Source organism: Pan troglodytes, chromosome 2 (genome assembly GCF_028858775.2).
Source record: "Pan troglodytes isolate AG18354 chromosome 2, NHGRI_mPanTro3-v2.0_pri, whole genome shotgun sequence".
NCBI classification, from domain to species: domain Eukaryota; kingdom Metazoa; phylum Chordata; class Mammalia; order Primates; family Hominidae; genus Pan; species Pan troglodytes.
The window spans coordinates 171693963-171716901 of NC_086015.1; the positions used below are offsets into that span (position 1 = coordinate 171693963).

General features: G+C 35.1%; 1 protein-coding gene and 1 non-coding gene across 3 annotated transcripts in view; both read left to right on the forward strand.

The window, feature by feature from the left end:
* Window positions 1–22939, forward strand: part of LOC134809620 (putative EGF-like and EMI domain-containing protein 1) — a 704739-nt gene that overhangs the window by 278593 nt on the left and 403207 nt on the right. The gene's annotated exons all lie outside the window — the stretch shown is intronic.
* On the forward strand, window positions 20474–20567 carry MIR551B (microRNA mir-551b). The gene has a single exon (NR_035901.1). It is a non-coding gene; the product is annotated as a microRNA mir-551b (primary transcript).

Genomic DNA, 22939 nt, shown 5'->3' on the forward strand with positions numbered 1-22939 from the left:
TAACATTGTATGTATGCCTCTGAGGCTAGCAGGTCTATTCTCTATGTCTATGTGTGTGTGTGGGTGTGTCTATCTTTCCCTTTCTCTCTTTCTGTCTCTCTCTCTCTGTGTGTGTGTGTGTGTGTGTGTGTGTGTGTGTGTGTATTTTTTCCTTCAAGACTTCATGGGCAGAGTGTGAGAGATGCAAACCTCTTATTTGCTCTCTGTCTTTCATCATTTTTAGAAATGAGAGTCAATAGCTCTTGTTTCAATTATCTCCAACTGTAAAGTCTAGGCATTTAAGCATATTTGAACCATTTCTCATCGTTACTAACCAAGTATTTCATAGTGAATTCACATATACCATATTTGACTTTAGAATAAAGAACTCCGGGTTGGCAAGGTTTCGTACACCACATGTGTACTAATAACAATAAACCTAATTTATTATTTATACTCTGAACCCCTTAAAATGGTAGTTTTAGAAAATTTTCTGTTGTACTAGATGCAATATGCTATATTTTTCAAACATTATAGAGTAATCCTTATAGCAAGGAACCAGTGGTTTAAAAACGCTTTTTAAGAGTTTGTGGCTGATGCCAAAACTTAGGGGTCAATACCTGAAGTTTCTTCAGTCGCTTGAGTTCCCTAATTCTGCCTTTCTTGCTTTTCCTCTTCCTACTGCCTTCCCTTTCAGTACTTTCACTTGTTACCAGAGGATAAAGCAGATATGGAGCCTCATGGCAAATGCGTGACTACCAGATCTATGACTCATCTGTGGGGACAATATTCCTAAAAAAGAGTCTAGAATTGATGCACAGAGAGCAGAGAGTACCTGGCTTCAGCTAAAATGGTAATAACATGTATTGTAGAAGGGTCTAGTTATGTGCTGAGCTTTTGCGCTCACAGCCCTAGAAAGCTGGAGGATGGTGAGGGCTTTTTCAGACTTGGGAAGGAATGTATGTGCATGAGCAGCACCTTTGTTTTCATGTAATTTGGAGTAAGGTACACCTGCTGGTCTTAAATTGTTAGAGGTTAAGACTCCAGGAACAGGCAATTCACCAGTGATTTAAATTCAAAGTGATAAGATGGCCCTTCCCTGAGTATTTTCCACATTTTGAATTGCCATAGTATCAATATGCTAAAATAATTAAATTGGAGGCTATTAGATGGAGGTGTCTTTAACAACCTAGGTTCCTACTTAAGGAAACAGAAATCTAACTCTTAATTTAAAAGAAAATGAAAATTAAGTTCATGTAATCACAGGGACCCAAGCAGACATTAGTTATATTGTCTTGAACTTTCTACTGGGATAATCCAAATAGGGCAACTGATCAAACTTTAACCAATCAAATGATTTTTTTTGCCTTGCTTCAGTATTCACCCTATAAAAGCCTTCCCCTAGGACTCCTTTGGTGGAGCACCAAACCCAATTCATGAATTGCTGTCTGTTCAAATAAATTTTTAAATTTTAATGTGTCAGTTTATCTTTTAACAGATGCATGCACATTTTATATCATAACATCTACCTACATGCAACTTTTCTGTTTCATATTTAGGGTGAGAAATGGCTGAGAGTCAGGCTTCTAGAGTCTAGTCTCACCAGAATATTAATTAGCTTTGTGGTTTAAGGAAAGGTACTACAGACTCATTCGTCATGATCTTTGAGAGAATTTACTGCTTAAAAGGTCTTTAATTCCATGCATTCCTGGTCCTTAGATATATCTATATATTATAATCTTCATGAGGCCATGGCTTCTATATCTGACATGTCTAGAAGAGTTCTGCTTATAATTTAAGCACTCAAGAAATTAAATTCATTCTAAGGAAATAAAATATAAAGGAATACACTTCTGCCATAAATTAAGGACTATCTTTTATTATTTCCTTGTTCTCAGTGATGTACTATTAGTGTGTGGAATGGGGTTAACTCTGAAGCTGTTTACTGTGAGACCAGCCTTCTTTAGACTTCAAATTGAAAGATTATCATAACTGGATATTTTGAGCTTTGTGAGCTGTATGTCTAGACAGATAAAGTACAGGGAATAGTAGTAGAATTGTAATGAATTTGTGTAATTTCCTACTAGGCAATAAAGAACCTACCCCCATCAAAAAAAGCATTCCTAGAATTAAGACAATTAGTTATAGCTCATAATTTATCTAGTATGATTTACCACTCACCTAAGAATGACCCCACTTTATTTTACTTAATTGGAGACGATGTAAATGAAGAATCATTGTCTGGTAAGATGTCAAGTAGAACTCGTTAGGGGTTTTCATTTATAGAGAGAATAAATGCCACCTGTTTTGGTGGGAGTTGTTTTTCATTTTTTTTTTTTTAAGCATGAGTTCCTGAACTTCGTCAGCTGAAACCGTAACTCCCGCAGTTACAGTTAAGTGTGTGAGAATATTATTAAAGGTACATTTTCAGTAGAGGAAGTCTCCAGAATGTGTTACTACTAATCTTCTTGTGAAGATTGTGGTATTAATCTTCTTGTGCCATTAGTGGTATTCACACGATAAAATGTTAATATTTTTCTTCTAATTTAAGTGCATTTCTGAACATACCTCAAAGCCAAGCCATGCTGGGTTGAAATAAGGAATGTGATAGGATTTGATTTTAATAGAACATAACATTGATGGAACTGAGATTGACCTCATTATGATTCTCGATTCCATATGAGATCTTCGCTTTAGGCATTAAAGAGCATATGGTAATAACTTTTTTTATGCTTTGCTGTTAAAGATTTAGTGGGAAGATTATCTGGAATACTTTTTATCAAATATCTTATTTAAATAAGAGGAATTCTTTAAAGCATTAGCATTAAAAATTCACAGAGCCTACAAAATTAAAGATAGAAAAATCTATTAGGTTATCTTCCATCTCCCAGAAAAGGATTACTTCAGAGGAAAGAAGCTATGAAAATGAAAATAAAAACTGAAACAATTATATCAATATTACAGATGAGTGAAGAAAGGATGTATTGGATTGTTTAGAGAAATCAAACGAAATAATTTTTTAACCTTTAAGAAATCTTTTACCTATTTTTATATATTAAGTTTATATGTCTAAAGCATTTACAGTTAAATCATCAGTTATTTTTGTTGTTTCTAAACCTAAGTAATTTTGAAACCTTTTTATTACAAATAAGCAGCTAATATTCAAATCTGAATATTCGCAAAACAAATTATGTGCTTGCAGTACTCTAACATGTTTTGCGTTTTGGTTTTGAATTCTCAATACAAAATTCTGTTTAATCACATTTACGTGATATTTTCATTTTGTTATATAATATGCACACAGATTAAAATAATTTTAAAGATGTGTGTGTTAGAAAGCAATTATCAGTGTATTTACAGATTTTTTCTGATATTTTTCTTTTCAAGAATCAATGAGCTACTTTTGAATGTGAAATAGACGGACTAGGAAACAAACTTTACATTTGTCAGCATATGATATCACTGATACTTTCAATTTGAATGATCTTTTTTTGATGATTCAGTACCTTTTAGAAAAACGTTCAGTGTTTTAGATACCTAACCCTGACCCTGTTCTTCTCCAGCAAGACATATGTGGCTTTGTTTCTTGTGGCGGGAGGAGATCTTATCTAGCCACAGTGTGGCTGGGATGGTCTGCTCCTGGGGATGAGGTATGACTGGTCCAATCTGGATACTTGAGTGGAATGCTGCCACCCGCAATCAGAATCTATAGCCCCAACAAAGTGTCACCAGTATTGACGTTTTATGTTCTCTAGCTGTTATACACCCCTTCTTCAATTTCAAGATTGATCCTACAGATTGAGGTAGAATTGATGCTAAGGGTCGAGTAGTTTTAACCCTGGAGAGAGAAAAGATGAGGGGGATGGGTAAAATAGATGGCTCTGAAAGTTATTTTAAAAATGATATTAATTTTCATACCTGAAAGGTATTAACTTATTATGTGCCAGTAAATGTGCAGGTCCTAATAAATTATAACCAGCCAAGCAAGAAAGCCCTATAGAATTTGTCCTATTTGTTGCCCCAAAGTTGTCCTCACTCCCTACTGTCTGCCAGTTACACTGGCCTCCTTTCTGTTTTTCATCTTCATAGACCCCTTCTGAAACAGGCCCATTGCACTTTCTTGTCTCTCTCCCTAGAAGGCTTTTGCTCGGAAGTTTTTTTTAATCCTCCATTGTCTCAACACAAATATTTCCTCCTCAGTGGTCTGTGTCTTTCATTTTAGTTCTGTTGTATTTTGCTGCTGTATCCCTAGTGCCTAGAATACTGCCTGCTATATATAATAATATATATATTGATCAAATGAAAGATAAAGTGATATCATTTAGTCTTCATAATAACATGAGGTATATTTTGTTATTAACAGTTCATAATGGGAAAACAGAGTCTTATGGAGGGAGATTTAGTGACTTTTCTAAATTTAACCTACTAGGGTGAGGCAGATATAGAATTCAAATTCTGGTCTATATATGGAGGTTCATCTTTAAACACTGAACTATACTGTCTATACTGCTTTGGTAGTGTGAATTTTGTCATCTGTTTCGAGTAGCTTGGTTCACATGCCAATAAACTCATATTATTGTTTGTTTTCACTATGTGCTGCACAGCATAAACATATTATGCTTATAATTTGAAGTAGATCCCTTTCCCTACATTTTATGTGAGAGCAGAACCACATTTGCACATTCTTCTTAAAGCCTCCTAAAAGGGATTGTTGAATTGTGTCTTTTAAAAGTAATGCTGAAATCAATGTCATATCCACACTTAAACAAGGAAATAATTCTCATAAATAATACAAAGAAATGGAAACATTTTTGAGTAGTAAAAACTTTCTTCTGCTCTCAAAAATGTAAAATTTCTTATGATATTTGGATTTCATGCTCAACTCCAAATGGGAATTGCCATCATGATGTTATAATCCATTTCACTCAATGAAAAGTTTAGGTAGAAGAATATAAGATTACTAAGGAATAACTGGAGACTTTACTGATAAGTTATTATAAGTTAATTTGTTTTTGGACAGAGTTCCAGGTTTTCTTTGTGACCATAGTTGTACACACTTCTTGTTTTCTAGACCACTGGCACATCTGCACAACAGGTGATATGTAATTTCATCAAATAGGTTTTATCACTTTCCTTATAATGAGATATATTTTTTGTGCCTCTCCTTGATATACTTACTTTGAAGCATTTCTGGCTGAATACCTCTTTTCTTATTTTATGGATGAGAGGAGAAAAAATACAAGATTTTTTCCATCAATTTTTCCAACTTATACGTGTTTTGCTTCAACAATTTATGCAGTGAGAGGTGGAAAACCTGAGCAGTTGCTAGGGTGTGCGCTTTCTGTAGATCGATCCACACAGGACAGAATAGAGTGCATTCTGAAGAGGTAGGAATTAGAAAGTGATGCCAAATCAGCAAAACAAAACGAAGCAAAAAGCCTGAAGCAAATTAATCATGACAAAACCTGCACAAAATCTGGAGAGCAAGTTGCTGTACCTTGAACCTTCAATAAACAAATTCACTTTGAATTTTAGTAGGATAAAAGATTTAAATGCAAACTGATTCAAGATGTAAAACAAAGTCACTCAAATAGGCAAGACAGACTAGCCTACATAAGGAGATGTTGAGTTTGAGAAAAATTAATAGTAACATTTGAATACTTTAAGTATTTTACAGTTTAGAGACAATTTACTAAAACATTATTATTGTAAGATCAGAATAGTAACATAATTTTCTTTAGAATACAACTTTTTCTGCCTTTATTTAAATAAATATGATTCTACTAAAATGGAATATTCATGTTTGGTAAGATCATAATATTTTAGACTTAATTCTTAACCCAGGAACTTTAACAATTTTGTATGCAAAACTCTTATGGCAATGAACAAGATAAATTCTATTATAAAACAACTAATTCTTGTTTTTTACAATCATGAATTTCAGCTTGTTAGAATATTTTCTATTATCAGAACCGGCTTTGTTAGTAATCATGCACTGGTAACCATCTATATTGATCACATGGTAAACAACATTAGAAGTGGTTATCTGTTTGTCTTTACATATCTTGGTGGAAATACCAACTGCTAAATTATGAATGGCATACTCTAGAATTTAAAAGCATGTCGTTTTGATATCTTCTCAAAGCTAGTAACAGGTTATTGTAATTGGAAAGTCTCTTTTGAATGAGACGTAGATGCAGAACAACACTAGCTCATTATAATTACATGCAAAGGGAAAAAGGTAACATGAGGTAGTCTTTGCTGAGATTCATATTTTATGTAGTTGGGCGGATAGGTCTTAATGATATATGCAAACTCTAAGAAAGTATCTTTGGTATTTTTAAAGACTTAGGCAGAAAACTGGATTTGGGAAGCATTATTGGAGGTTTCATTGCTCCTTTCATTAAGTGGCTGGGACAATGAAGAGAGAAAGTTTGGGAAATAAATGTTTGGCTACAGAGATGGCATTCATTAATGACATGAAGAATTTTTAGCCTTGCTGAAGACACAAGTGGTCTCTAGGTACAGAAAAAACAAAACAAAAAGGCAAGAAGACAGACTTTTGTCACTCACAATAACTCTGTAATAGTTATATATATATATAACTATTGTGTGTGTGTATATATATATATATATATAACTATTGTGTGTGTGTATATATATATATATACACAATGGGGCTGCATCAGAAGGTAAAATTTCTTAGTTTGGGGCAATATTGATATCAGTGAACAACTTCTTGGTGAGAGAACTGTAAAGAGAGTTCAAAGTGTAAGTGATAATACCAGATGATTTTAAAATTTCCTTATAACTTGAGATTTTACAATTTTATTTATTTTTCTATACTTCAAAAAATTTGTACAAGGTTGTAAAATGTCCTAGGTTATAAGATATAAATATAAATTTTTCTCATTTAAAAAGAAATTGTCTCTATTCTAATCCGATACACAGACTGTAAAATGTATAGAAATTTAAAAACATATATATTTAATATACTGCATCTTCTCCAGGTTGAGATTTTTTAAAACGACTATTTCATGTGACCCCACATTAGAGAATTGTGATACTGCAGGTTAGCTCTATTAGTCAACACTTATGGGAAAAAAAGTAGAAAGAAAAATCTAGAACAATAAGTTGGGGATGGAGAGGGGACTGGATCTCCATGAAGAGAGGAAAGACCAATAATGAGGGTATATTTTTAGATCCTGAAAAGGCAACTATGTGTGTATTAGACCAATGTCTGGATTTCATGATGCCAAACAAATTCTTTTATGACAATTGTAATAGTACTTCAGGTTCAATCCATAATTCATCAAAGAGTTTAAGCCAATCTATTCTGTATTTAACCATGTGAGACTATATACTGAAAATCTGTAGAAAATGGAAATTATATAGTATAAAGTTTTCTGAGATATATTCTATAAAAGTGAAGGATTTTTGTTACATGTTATGGCGCTGGGTTATGACATTCCTAAAATATAAGTAATAGGAGTCATCTGAATCACTGTATTCTAATTTAATTATAAACAGTTAAATAAAACCCCAAGTAAAATCTAAACATCCATAATTTATATTTTAATTTTCATTTTTGAATCATTTCAGTGAAAAACAAGTTATTACATGGGACATATTGCAGTTTGAAACCTCACTTCATGACGACTGAAACAAAAACCTCTGACCTAATATGAGATGGCATATTTTTTATTGCAATCAGGATGTAATAACTACCAGCATGAATACTTAGAACTGTTCTCCTCCTCCTGTTTTCAGCATTGGGTTTATCTACATTTTTAATGAATTGGATAGCTTATTAGGTCGTATGACATCTGAGGTCCTTTCCAGCCTGAGATTCTAATATTCTATTTTATGTTTCTTTTCTTGAGAATCATTGTTTTTTTCTCTAGTAAGATTTACTGTTTCCTGTGCTAATAATTCAATAATTTAGAAAATAGTTTTCAAAAGATTGAGATATTATGTGAAATCCTTAAAATTGGGCCAGTTACTTTGCCAAGCATAGCCAATAATCTTGGAAGTGCACATTATCAGTTAGTTTTGATTACAGCTGAAGATGTTGGGAGAATAAATGGGACTGGAGCAACATATTCATCACTACTCCAAGGGATCCTATTATAAATATATCTCCTGAAACCCAAGTGACTATTGCAAAGAGGGGAAACTCTCTTATTCAATATAAGCAGCACCTACTGGTGCATTTACCAGTTAGCTGGTAAATGGACACATTGGTAACAGTATAGAATCCAAAAGTCATTAATACATATAACCTTAAGCATTTATTTTAACTGAGTATATATAAATATACTTTAGATAACCTATCTTTTGATTAATAGTCAGGACTTTTTCTTTGATAATTGGTTTTCTCTTGGACATTTTTTTGTTGTATTTTTAGTATAAATGACATCCATTATGTGTTTCTCCCATCTCTAGTTTCATGTTCTTGGAAAATAAGTGAGAATATAAACATACTTGCAAAGTTATCTGTGAAAAATCCTTCTAGGTTTTTATGCTTTTTTTAAAATACCTAATTCAACAAGGCTTTTTCAACTTTCCACCATGAGTCTGATTCTCAAAACTTTCAACTACTCGTTTTTAATTTAACACTCGCGTCTTACTGATTTTTATAATATTTAATCAAATTTATATCATTATAATTAAATGTACAAAGGAGAGTTGAGTTTGAGAGCAAACACAACTGACTAGGCATACAACCCAATTAAGTGAAGAAGCTCATGGTGAAAATGTAGTCACTAGTGTGAGTGTTCAACATGCTGTGGACATTAGTCATATTTAACAAAGGAAATGCTAAGTAAAGATTAGTTCAGATAAATGTAGGTTAGTTAAGAGAGCCTTCAGTGTTTTAATTTCTTTGATTATAAACTCCTGGAATGAAGTGACTGTTTCTTATGCATCTTCATATTTCCTGTTTACCTAGCATAGTACCTAGACATAACATACATAAGCATTTGTTTCTTCATTTGAGTTATAGCATTGACAACATGTAATTGTCCTAATGAGACGCTGTTTCCTCTGAGGATATGAGTGGTGGTAGTATTTTACTATTTTTTTCTCTATGCTCAGCATGTAAATAAAGCAGTGTTAACATCCTGTTTGTATTTCATTTTGATTGCCATTTGGTAGCTTGAGTTGGAGAAAAATTTGTGCACAGTGTTTAAGAGGACCAATTTATACTGAAAGCTTTGGAATTATCTTAGAGCCACCGTGAAGCCACTACAAATTGCAATTTCAGTCATAGAAATGCTAGAAATCAAATGAATAGAGTAACATTTGGTATGTAATACCAAAACATGTTTGTATTACTCTCTTGAACACAAGCAGCAAAAAGAGTTAACCATTAGTGGACTATAAGATTTTTACTATATGTGTGCTTTCTGTAAACTTGTCATTGCATTTTATGAATGTGGTACATGTTCATAGTTTTTAAAGTCAAAGAGTAATACAAGACTTATTATCATTTTTGAAAAGCTATCTTCTTACCCACCACTCCCATTCCTCTCTCCCTATTTCCTAGACTGAACCTAATTTCAACTCTTTCATAGTTGTTTCTTCTCATATGTAGTTTCATAGTTTGTGCCAATAATGACCACAAGGCAGTTTTCTGATATTTCAGTTTCAATTATGGTCTACCATCTTCCTACAAGAAATGATGAGTGCTTTTCCTTACTTCATGTCTTCCTCCACACCTTGTTATATACGTTTTTCCTCTATCCCATCCTTCCAAATCTTGTGGCACATATTTTTATTAAATTCACATTCAATAGTTTGTAATTATATAATCACCGATCAAAGATAAACCATTCAGTGTACCAAGATTAAATTTCTTTTCTGACTTTTCTGTGGAGCCAACAATTCATTTGTTTATTTTCCTATGTAAACATCACTAACTCAGTGCAAACTTTCTGAACTTATAGATTCATCTCAACAGGGTCAAATTCGTGAAGGAATCTAGCAGTCCTATTTTCTCTTTAAAGACAGCTCCTTAGGGCCTATCAGACACTCCAGTGAAGTTGGTTTCCCTCACGTCTGAATCACAGTTGTTACTTAAGATTTCTCTTGGCCGGGCGCGGTAGCTCACGCCTGTAATCCCAGCGCTTTGGGAGGCTGAGGTGGGCAGATCACGAGGTCAGGAGATCAAGACCATCTTGGCTAACATGGTGAAACCCTGTCTCTACTAAAAATACAAAAAATTAGCCGGGCGTGGTGGTGGGCACTTGTAATCCCAGCTACTTGGGAGGCTGAGGCAGGAGAATGGCGTGAACCCGGGAGGTGGAGCTTGCAGCGAGCCAAGATCGTGCCACTGCACTCCAGCCTGGGCCACAGAGCGAGACTCCGTCTCAAAAAAAAAAAAAAAAAGATTTCTCTTCATCATCACAGTGGGAATTGCCTCTACCTCTTTCATATTGTTTTATGAAACTCATGTCTGTTACTTGAGAAAGAGTGATTGAAGGGCAAATTCCTTGAAATCTTGACTATCTCAAAAACTCTTTTTTATACTCTCACATGTGATTGATCATATAGCTTGTTATAGAATTCTAGGTTGAAAAAAAATAACCCCCCGAAATTTTGAAAGCTATAATACTCCATTCTATTCTTGTCTTCCTTCCAGTTTGAGAAGTCTGATAACATTTGGATTCTCAGTCTGTTGTATCTGGTTATTTTGTAAAGGTTTTACAATTTTTTATTTCTACCTGGTGTTCTGAAATTTCATAATGTTGTGTCTTGGTGTGGGCCTTTTTTCATTTATTTGTGCTATGTGTTTGGATGACTCTTTTAATCCAGAAGTGTATGCCCTTCAGTACTGGAAAATTGTAGTCTTATTTCTTGGGTCATTTCTGACCCTGCTTTCTCTCTTTTATCTTTCTGAAACTTCACTGATCAATGTTGATTCTCCTAGATTCATTCTCTACTATATGTGTATTTTTAGTCTCTTATTCTCCATCCATTTGTTTAATTTTTTTACTCTGAGAGATTTATTCAACCTTTATATTGGATTATTTTTAAACAATCATTTTAAATGTCTAAATGTTCTTTCCTGTTTTCTAAAAGATTTTGTATTTTCTGATGAAATTACATAGGTATAATATCTACAGTATCTTCTTTTATCTCTGAAAGTACACACACACAAATACCATCTCCCCCCACCACACACACACTTACTTAGGTTTTCTATTTTTATCATTTTTTTTCACTGTTTATTTTAGTCTTTCTCTCATAGTAGAGGCATTTCTCAAATGTAATCCTTGACTGTCCACTTACATTTGAAAATGAAGTACACAAAAGGCTGATGGGAAGTTGTGTGTGTGTGTGTGAGAGAGAGAGAGAGAGAGAGAAGAGAGTCATCTTTGGGTAAATGAACAGGGACTAGCTATTTTTTTTTTCAGGGAGGACATGCAAATGTCAGTCAGAATCTGTAGGGTTTTTTTCTTGGGCCACTTATTTTCCCCAGAAAAGAATTCTCCATTCTCATTCAATATGGAGAGTATATTTAACCCCTGTTTTTAGTGTAGTACTTCATCCTCACCTTTAGCTAGTGTCCTTAAACCTTTCCAGAAAGCAAACTTTATGTAGGGAGAGTAGTTCAGCTGACTGAGTGAGCCAGGGGTTCTGATAGTCTGTATTCTCTTATATGGACTTTAAAACAAAAATACTCCTGCTCTGTCCCACCCTTCATCCTAGACTTCAGGGGTCCCTGAAAAATAATTTCTAAGCCTGGCAGGGATATGGCATATGAATCTGGCTTCCATCCTCCTGGTAAACCCACTTTACTTACCTAAGCAGTGAAGTTTCTTGGTTTTGCTAACTCAGTAACTCCTCTTCCATCTGCTATCCTCTTTCAAAAGTTTATCCCTTATCTTCTGATATTTCATTTCCTTTTCTCTGTACACTGCTGTGTTTGTACTGGATTTCCATATTTTCATTTTAGTAAGATTTTGGGAAGGAATGGAATAAAGATTAGGAAATTTTCTTCTCTCACTAGTAAGAGAAAACTGCTCAATATTTTTTTAAATGCAAAATGTACTGTATAGTCAACTACTATTGTTTTATCAGTTCTGACCTTTGGTTAACAGTATTTTAACTTTGGATGTTACTTTCTCAAACTTCTTAAACCATTACAATAATTTATCATTTACTTTTATAACCTGAAAAATAATGTCTGAGCTCTCATAAAATGAAAATAGTTAATTTGCACGCTATTGCTTTTGAATGTTGTACTTCAGATTATGTTCTTAAATTTGTCTTATCTATTCTATAATGTGATGTTTTAATGCACATCTTATTCCCTATCATCTTAACAAGTATTTGCATTTACTGCTTTGTTTTCTTTATTTGATTTACCCTATAAAATAGTCCCTTTAGCACAGATTAGAAGTAGTTTATTACTTATTGTCTGAGTCAATGAGATTTCATACATGTAAATATTATATTCTAGTTATATTGTCTAAATACTCTGCATCACATACTTGAATCATTCTAATAACAATAATGTCAATTGAAATATATTACTTTCTTTTGCAGATAAAAAGTATTAAGGTTATCTTCTTTTTAAATAATGTATGAATTATAAATCTATGCTTATAACTTTATGATGCCTTCAAGTAGGCAACATTGTCAGTGGAAGAACTATAGTGTACATTTGTTTTTATGCTGCTAATAAAATGAAACTGTGTTAGGTTAAGAATACATTTTTTAAATGATAGTTAAAGTTAAATAGGAAGCCACTAAATTGTGTTTGTGTTCAAGTTTAAACAGAAAGCAATATTTACCCAGCATTCTTTGAAACAACCATTTTGGATGAAATTTTTATTCAACCTGGCAAATAAATGATGACATTCATGTTCTTAAGTAGAATACAGTGCTGGAAAAATGAACAGCTCCACCTTATGACCAGTTTTGCTATAGTTTTTAACCAGTCAGATTTTGGCTTAAGCCAAGCTTAATTGATGATTTAATTATTGCTTGGTTTAAGCAGAAAGTTTAGTGTATATTGTAGAAGATGTGTAAACAAAGAATTTTCATTACTTTTCCTCAATTGAGCTAGCTCAACACAGAAATTACTTGGGGAATCTTGACCTTAGTGGCAAACAGTAAACAACTAAAGGCAGTGTGGTAGGCTAAATAATGCCTCCCTAAATCCATATTCAAATTCGCTGACTGTGTGAAGATGTTACCTTACATGACAAAGGGGACTTTGCAGATGTCATTAAAAAATCTGGAGATGGGAAGATTATCCTGGACTATCCAGGTGGGCCCAATGAGATGATTATAGATGTCCTTAAAAGGGTTGGCAGAGGGAGATTAGACTACAGAAGAGGAGAAAGTGGTGTGATGTTGGAAGCAAACAGATTTGGAGATGCTGCGCTGCTGGCTTTAAAGCTGAAGGCAGAGTCTATGAGCCAAGGAGTGCAAGGAATGCAATTCTAGAGGCTGGAAAAGGAAAGGAAAAGGATTCTTCTCTAGAGTTCCAGAGGGAGAGTGGTCCTTCTAACAGTTTGTGTTTAGCTCAGTGAAACTAATTTCAGATGTCTGCCTTCCAGAAATGTAAGGGAATAAATTTGTTTAAGTGTAATTTGTTAGAGCAGCAATAGAATAGTAATACAGTCAATAGAAAACTATTACAGTATGAGAAAACTATCCCCAAATCACACAAAAAAGTGCAAGACCAAAAAATAGAAAAATGAAGCCACAAAGCCATATTTCCCTTCGGCCATAGCCTAAATTCATGCTCAAAGAAGATTCTTACAGAATATTTGCAAATATCCTAGTTACCACTATTTTTGCAGAAAGGTTTTTGAGGGGGTTTTCCATTAGGTGGAATATTTAGTGAAGTGGTTTGTAAGTAAAAGTTATCAAAGGTAACCAAGCTTGAAAACTTTTGTTATAATCCCTCCTGGAATTTTTCTTTTTATACCTTGTTCTCTAGGAGAAATAAAGTGAATTCTATAAACATTGTTATTATAAAGCAAGTTTAGGCTAATTTGTTTCCTGACTTTTGTAGAGATAGCTATGGCACTTACTTTTATCCTACACCTAATCATGGAGTAAAATGAAAAGCAAATGTATTACTTTTGTGAAGTTTATTGGGGGAGAGGTTGAATTGAAAAATACTTTATGAAGCTAAGACTTCAAAAATTTGCTATTTATAAATTGCATGTAGTATGTGTATATCAAAGTAAGGACAGTAGTTATTAGTTCTTTTGAAATATTACATAAATTTCTGTATGAATTATCTCTTTGTATATAACAAAGCACCTCAACCCTTACTGGCATAAAGTAGCAACTGTTTATTTGCTCATGATTCTGCAGTCTGGGCTGGGGCTCAGCCAGCAGATTCTTTTGTTGGTCTTGCTGTTGATCCTGCCTGAGTTCATTCACATAACTGTAGACATTTGACAGCTCAGCTGGGGCTGGGTAATACCAAATGACCTCACTGACAGTCCTGGCAGTTGATGCTGGCTGTTGGCTGTGATGCCCGAGTTCTCCCCTGCATTCCCTCTCATTTTTCAGTAGGCTGGAGTATGTTTTTTCAATTGATAATGGGAGCATTCCACAAGGACAAAACAAAAGCTGCATGTCTCTTAAGGCTTACCTTGAGAAGTCACACAATGGCAATTCTATAGCATTCTCTCCATGAAAGCAAATTATAAGGCCAGTCCATTTTCAATGGACAGAGAAATACAGTCTACTTCTCAATGGGCAGCGTGGTAAAGTCACATTGCAAAGGACATGGATATGAGGTGCTGTGGTTCATTAGGAGATCCTATTGGATTCACCCACCCCACATCTCTAATGCACGTTATCCCATGTTTTGTTTTGTTTTGTTTTTGTTTTTGTTTTTTTGTTTGTTTTTTTTTTTTTTTTGAGATGGAGTCTCGGTCTGTTGCCCAGGCTGGGGTGCGGTGGCATGATCTTGGCTCACTGCAACCTCCACCTCCCTGGCTGAAGCGATTCTCCTGCCTCAGACTCCTGAGTAGCTAGGATCACAGGCATACCCCACCACACCCAACTAATTTTTGTATTTCTAGTGGAGATGGGGTTTCACAATGTTGGCCAGGCTAGTCTGGAACTCCTGACCTTAGGTGATCCACCCGCCTCGGCCTCCGGAAGTGCTGGGATTACAGGCCTGAGCCACCATGTCCAGCCCATTATCCCCTGGTTTTATCTTTATCCAGACAACATGGGTGTCTCTATTTTTAATTTTTAATTTTATGGTGTTTCGTTTTGTTCTGTTTTTTGAGATGAGGTCTCACTCTGTCACCCAGGTTGGAGTGCAGTGGCACGATCTTGGCTCACTGCAACCTCCGCCTCTCAGGCTCAAGTGATCCTCCCACCTTAGCCTCTGGGAGTAGCTGGGACCACAGGTGTGCACAACCATGCCTGGCTATTTATTTATTTGTTTATTGGTAGAGATGAGGTTTCACCATGTTGCCCAGGTTGTTCTCAAACTCCTATGCTCAAGCAGTCCACCCACCTCGGCCTCCAAAGTGCTGGGGTTACAGGACTGAGCCACCACGCCCCGGCTTATCGGCTTTTGTTTTATTTTGTTTTAATCGGTGATGAGTAACGGTGGGGAATAGTATGCCAGTATGCATGGGAGGAAGGATTGTAGAAATCTGGCTGGGGAAATCACATTACTTAACTATTTGAAGGCGTGTGTAGTGGACATTTATTTCTTCTTGTTACTGTTTTTTTCACCACTTTCTTTCAAATATGCTGTTTTGAATATGCAAAATATAAAGTACTGTTCTGTTTGAATGTAGAAAGTACTGTGAGATTGTTCAAATTATTTGATAGAAATATATTGAAAACTGTCATGATTTGATTTCTGATTCCATGTTTGTGAAGGGAAAGTGGTTAGCTCTACAGTTGGGTGAAATTGGATGATACAACTACTAAGACATTTCCTTATGGCAATGATTCTCAACCTGGCTGCACCTTAGATCACTTGGAGAGCTTATAAAAGTGTCGATGCTTAAGTCCTATCCCAGCACAATTACATCACAGTTTATAAGTGTCTGTATTTAAAAAAAAACTTTACGGAAGAGTCTAATACATAGCCAGGATTTAGGACCACTCAGTGCTTTAACGGTTAGAGATTTGGAAGAATGGTTTGAAATAATAAGGTTTGTGCATATGATATAGTAAGGTTGGGTTTGTACAGGGGCCTCCAGCCAGAGCTGATATACTGACAATGCCTCAATGTGGAAAAACTGTTTACCTTCTTGTTTGATTGGATAGGAGAAAAATGTCCTAATTTTCTGATGGGGCTCCTAATTTTTAAACATACTTGTAGAGAGCAAAATAGCACCAGTGGCAACACATTATTTTGAACCAAGTAACTAATACTCCAATGGAGGGATAGCTAGATATAAAATAATGCTATAAGAATTGTCATGTATCAAATGCATTTTTATATTATCTATTTAAAAGAAAAATATTTATAACTAGAGCTTTGTAATTTTCACTTTCTTTCACCAGTGGGGTTATTTTTAACTCACTTATAGCTGGAGTTGAAAGGATATTTTTTAGAAGTCAGTGAGAATTTTCAAAGGAACAAGAGGCTATGGTATCCTCTAATACTCATTCTTAAATATATTATTCTCAGGAAATGGAAAAACACATCTGATTGTATGCAAACCATTTGTCCAGTTGCACTGTTTTATATAGGAGACAAAACTGTTAATGACTGGAGTTGAGGGATTTACCAGGCTCTAGAGTAATCTGGGATGGATAGAAATGTAGCTTCTATATTGATGCTACTGCAATGTGGCTTGTTATAGAAAAGCTCCTTTCTCACTGATATTTTCCAAAGTGAACAAGTGTTTGAATCAGAGCTTCTCACAAAAGACAGAAATAATGGAACTCTTCATTTGTTGACCCGCAAAAGTGGCTAATTAAAAAGTGTCTTGATTTCTCCACACTGTCCTCCCAAATCAAGACCTGACTGTGAGTGGGGAGAGTAATCTGATTCTGTACCTGAAGTGAAGGATTAATGTCCCAGACTGGGTGAAGCCATCTAGTAGATAATATTTCTTTCTTTTTTTTTCTTTTTAAAAAAAGTAATTACTGGTAGAGTAAAGATTATACTCAGGCATACAAAAATTTAAGATGACATGAAATCTTTGGAGTTACAGTTATAAGAGTTGATTTATTCCAGAGAATCCAGAAAAATGGTTCAATAAAACCATCTCCGCGTGGTGAGACTGTGCATTTCAACCCAAGCCTTTAAGAGGGAAGAATCGGTATTGAGATTAAAAAAAAAAAATCCATCTAAGAAAAACGCTCTACGTAAAGGCTCAGGATTTAAAAAATAAAATTAAATAAAATTACCCTTGCTTTGATCCTGAGGCTAAATCTAAAGTAATCTGCAACAACAGGCCTTTTTTGTTTAAGGATTCCCGTCCTTTGAGGTGAGGTATGTGCTGTGTTTAATAAAGATTATGTGACTGATTACTTTTCACGTACTGACAGCTCCCTGTGGTGTCTGTTATGTGGATAAGGGAGATTATATTAAAGCTCTGTCTTTCTGCATAGTGGCCACCTGCTCTTAAAAAAGGTTGTAGCAAACTTTCTTGGAAATAATGTTAGGAGTCCAAAGCATGATACAGAAACTGATGGGACTGATCTGCATCTAGACTGAGCAGTACAGTGAATAGCAATGAAGACAGGAGGATTGAGCCCCAGGCAAGCCACTATATCTGCTCAGTTGTTATATTTATCAAGGATTACACTAAAACCTAATTCTGATTATGAACAAAGTGCTGTATCCTGAAGTAAAGATGGTGAGTAAACAAGAACAAGGGATAACCTTCTTTTTCTGTGATGTGTATGCATTTGATGAGCTTTATGAATGTATTTCCCTAATTGATTTCAAGGAAGAATTTTCTAGGGTTAATGTATGAAAAGCAATTTTTACATGAAGCCTTAGTGTAAAGTAAAGTCAATGATTAGTAGAGATCCTCAAAGCAATTGTACTACATAGAAATCAATATAAATACTGTATTAAAACATTTATTTCACTTATGAATCTGCATGTGTGTGGCTGGAAATAGCTGCAGTATTACAATAAGCTAGGCTGAAGTTTGCATTGAAAATAGCAAAAAGGCAAATGTCTTCTATGTCACTGTCAACTATAGTTATAAATTGAGATCTGATAAAACATCAAAAAACTTTGTAAGCTTTAAAATATTTCTGTAAGATAATATGACATCCCATGGTCTGTATAAAAGTTAGCATGCTCTTTCTCTTGATATTTTCCCCTTAACTTTCTCCTTCAATTGGAGTACTTGGTTTTCAGTCCTCCAGTCATTACTCTGTCTCTGCATGCTGTCCTTGGGCTGTCCTGACTATATTTTTTGGTTTTAAAATCTAGGATCTTCAAGTCTATTTACTTCAAATTTACCATGGTTAAAATTGAGCTAATTTCCTACCTTCTTTAAATCTCTTTATGATTTCTCCTTACCTCTGAGTAAATGGTGTCATAACCACCATGTTCAGGGGGCTGGAAACCCATGAGTCCTCATGCATTCTTCCTCAACATCCAATCCTCATATTCTATTGGTGTTCATTGTTTTTTGTTGTTGTTGTTGTTTTTTGTTTGTTTGTTTGTTTTTATCTTCACTGCCACAAGTCTGATTTTATACTCTCATTTTTCACATGAAAATGGCAACAGCTTTCTAACTAGCCTCTGCTGTCTCACCACTTACCGAGAAAACATCCAAATTCCCTGGCACTCACGCATGGCCTTTGACAACATGGTCCCTGCAAGTCCGATCTTTCCTCAGTTTTCTGGATCTCTCACCAGGTCCCCCCTTTTACTTGTTCTCTGGTGATAATGAACTTCCAGGAGTTCCTGGATCTTCCATACTTCTTACTTGCTCACCCTTCTTTCTCTTTCTCTCTTTCTCTTTGGAATGCCCTGTTTTAATTGCCCACTTGGAAAGTTCCTTTTCATCTGTTGTATCACTAGTTCCACTCCTCTACCCCACACTATGCATTAATGAAGGTACCTTGGAAGGTCCCTATTATGTGGCCCATGCCCTTTGAGCAAATGCTACCTTGATGTAAAACTTTCCACAAAGAAGTTAATGTTGGTAAAGTGCCACTCGGAAATTAAAGCACAGTGCTTTGAAGAGTTAAATCCAATGACCTTGTAAAGAACTGGAAATTGTTAACAATGGTGCTGTCTGTCAAGGCTGGCATACTAGAGAGGCTCCGTGTGGACACCAAGATCTGAGCTCGTGAGGTAGGTGGGAGGGGGAGGCATGGAGATTATGGTAAATAGGGGGGCCCAGACAAGATGAGTCTTTCTGTCTCAGGAAGGAAAAAAAGATCACTGAAGAGTAAAGCTAGGGTACAGAATGGCAACACCAAGTTTAAGTGTTGATGCAAGGGTTGATGGCAATGAGATGAAGCTGAGCAGGGAACCAGGTAGAAATGGAACTGAACAGGTGCAGGGAGGTAATGGAGCAAAGAGGTTTCTGGGCCACTCTCAGGATCAGTCATGAAATGTCCTTAGCTTCTCATTTTTGTTGGAGGATATGTGGAGGCATAGAGCTTGGTCACATTGGGCTGACGCAGGTCACTGATTCCTGCAACCTCTAGTGATGCATTTCCAAACTCAGGTTAAAATGAAGGTCAAGAACTCCTGTTTTGCCATTTCTAAATTATTGGGATTAGACTATGAGCTTATTTCGAGGTATTTTTCAGTTCTGCTATGCTATGACTCTGATTTTGTTTTTATTTGGTAATCTTATATGGACAATAATTGCATTTTGCAAATTTAAAAGTATCATGCCAACATGGTTTGTCTGTTACTTAGCTTTAATTTTTCTTTTAATGTTGGAAAATTGTGATACAAATTTATAGATCCTAAATTAACAAATTACTCGAGACTTTAGAATTTCTTAAAATGTTATGGTATGCTTTTTTTTGAAAGCTCTACATTTTATAAAACCAAATTTGTCAGACGAAGTTTTAGGTATCAAGAAAGAATTCTGTGGATTTTTGTGTTGTCAGGGTATCTTAGATTGTAATTTTATGTATTTTCCTTTTGGTACCTCATAAAAACTAGAAGGGCTTTCTTGAACTGCATACTTTGTCAATGCAATTTGATGATGGAGAAAGACATTTAAGTCCAGAATGATTGGTGTAAAGTACACTGGGTGAGACTGTATAGTTGAATTTTCCAGATGATCGAAAATTGACAGTAAAGAAATATATACAAAATAGATTTTGAAAGAATTGTTGAATGTTTACCTGTCACTACGTATTATCTTGGATACAGTACAGATAATCCGAATGGAAAATTGCACTGAAAATGTCTTCCCCTGAGTTATATTTGCTGGTTCTTACATAAAATGTTATTTATACAACAGATTTTATTTTATCTTCTCTTGCTTTACTCCTTTATCACCTTCTAGCTAACTGTCCTGACTTCAGACCTCTGTTAGATCTGCCAGATGTGCTCTCCTGGCCCATGAAATCAAGCGTGGGTGAGACCTGGTGCAGAACGGGAAGGCGACCCATACTTGGTTTCAGAGGCTGCGAGAATACCTGCAATTTAGAGGGAATACCATTTATGTTTATGCAGGACTTCCAGAGAAAAAACAAAATTTATTATAGACATAAAGAATAAGAGATGAAATTCATGATTATATTGCATTTCTGTTCCAATGGCATTAAAAAAAAAAAAACATGTATTCTAAGTAAATTGAACCAGGTTGACAGCTAATGATTTGATGTCTCTGTTAATGATTTTAAAACATTGTACAAATCCAAAACTGTTTACTCCTTCAAGGTATACCTCCTTTTCTCCCACTTCTCCAGCTATTGTGGTCCATTTGCCCTTGCTCTGGGCTAGTTCCTTGGTAACTAACAGAAATGGATGGACAGAGATGCCATGACAGGAGTATGGATTTTGCTGGGTCCTCATTTATGCTTGGGCATCTATCAACTCTTTTTCCAACATATTTTTGTTTCCCACACAGCCCCACTCACAGATGCTTGCCTATAGGGCCAAAAATCTCTAGTTAGCAATCTGCCAGAATCCTGCTTTTTTGTGTAGGAGATTGGAGTTCTTTCAGATAACCCATCTGGTAAGATGTAGAGAAGTAGAGAAACTGAGGTAAATAAAATGTATATTGCTAAGTACTTTATTGCATACTTTGTACCTTTGCTGATAATTAATTTATAGACTGTATCTGTTGAGCTGGTGTTGGTTAAGGTTGTATTTGCTTGTCTGTTTGTTCTATACTCTTTAAAAACTTTTGTGGGTGGGTAGGGAGGGTATAATGGTGTTGATGTATGTTGTCATCCCTTAGGCCAGAGGAACCATTTCACAATTACTTTTTATTTTCTCAACAAGAATTCTGAAGGCCTGTATCTTTGGCACAGAAAATTAAGCTATAAAGGCAAGTTCTGCCAAGTATATATTACATATCTCCTGGCCATGGATTTTGGTAGGCTGTGAGAAAAATATGAAAGTCATTTCCAAAGATTTATTTTGTATTTCCTTAATTGACTTTCATATTTGTAATACATTTTCTATTTATAAATGGTATTTCTTTGTTCCACTTAAGGTACCTTAATTTATAAACACACAAAATTAATAAAGGACATTTCCCCATTTTGTTGGGTTCTGAGAAGAATAAACCAAATTCTTCGCCAAGGCTTTTCCTTTTTTGGAAAATGCATTGGATAAACATGGTTTTCTTTGAATTATCTCAATTAAAGAGCTTCTCCTGGACATTCTAAAGAAGTGCTGTCTGGTAGATTTTTCTGTGTTGACAGAAATGACCTACAATCTGCACTAATTTGACAGACATTAGCCACAAGGCACTTGAAAAATGGCCAATGAACTAAATTTTTAAATTTATATAGCAGCGTGTGATCAGTGGCTACTATATTGTAGAGCATAGTTCTGGAGTACTTTAGTTATTTAGATAATTTTTTATAGATTACAAGTTTACCAAATTCATCTTTATCAATTCTCTTATGAATTTGCTAGGTTTTGGTTAGTAGCTTAAGTTTATGTATTTTAGAGCAGTTTTAATACATCATCATGTGTTTTGACTTAGTACTTTTAGGCTGCTACTAAACCAAACACAATACCATAAATTGGATAGCTTATAGAATTTTTTTCTCACAGCTCTGGAGGCTGGGATGTCTAAGAACAAGGCACCAGCAGATTCATTGTTCAATGAGGGCCTGTTTCATGGTTCCTAGATAATATCTTCTCACTTTGTCCTTACGTGATAGAGAGGGCAAGCAACTCCTTCAGGCCTCTTTTATAGTGGCACTAATTCCATTCTTGAGGTGTCTGTGCCCGTGACTTAATCACCTCCCAAAGGCCTCCCCTCCTAATGCCATCAACTTGGAGGTTAGGATTTCAACATACAAATTTTGGGGGCAACACAAACATTCAAACCATAGCATTCTTATACAATAAACTACTCACAAAATAGAGAGTGAACTAAAACAATTCTCCAAGTTTTAAACAATTTATATGGTTGCCACTTTATTTTAAATGAAAACAAATTAAATTTCTGCTGAAAGCTAAAAGCTGGCCAATTATCAAGTGATCCCACAGTTATTGAGGGTTACTACTTGGACAGCATTAAATAAACCATTCTTTAAGTTACAAAAAAGATTTGAGGTGATTCCTCTCTTCAGCCATCCTACAGTCTTGATAGAAAGGCAAAACTGGCAGTTATGAAATAATTAAAAATAAATCAGTGCTAAACTCTATTATGTAAAATAGGAGTATAGATGAGGGAGAGATCAGTGTGGATCATAGTAGCCAATCTCTGCACTTTAAAGTTAAAAGGACCCTTAGAAATCATTCATTTGGAGTTTTAGAAATCATGAAATTGTATTTTATCAGGTTTACACACTCAAGATTTCACAGCCAGCTAATGACATGTCC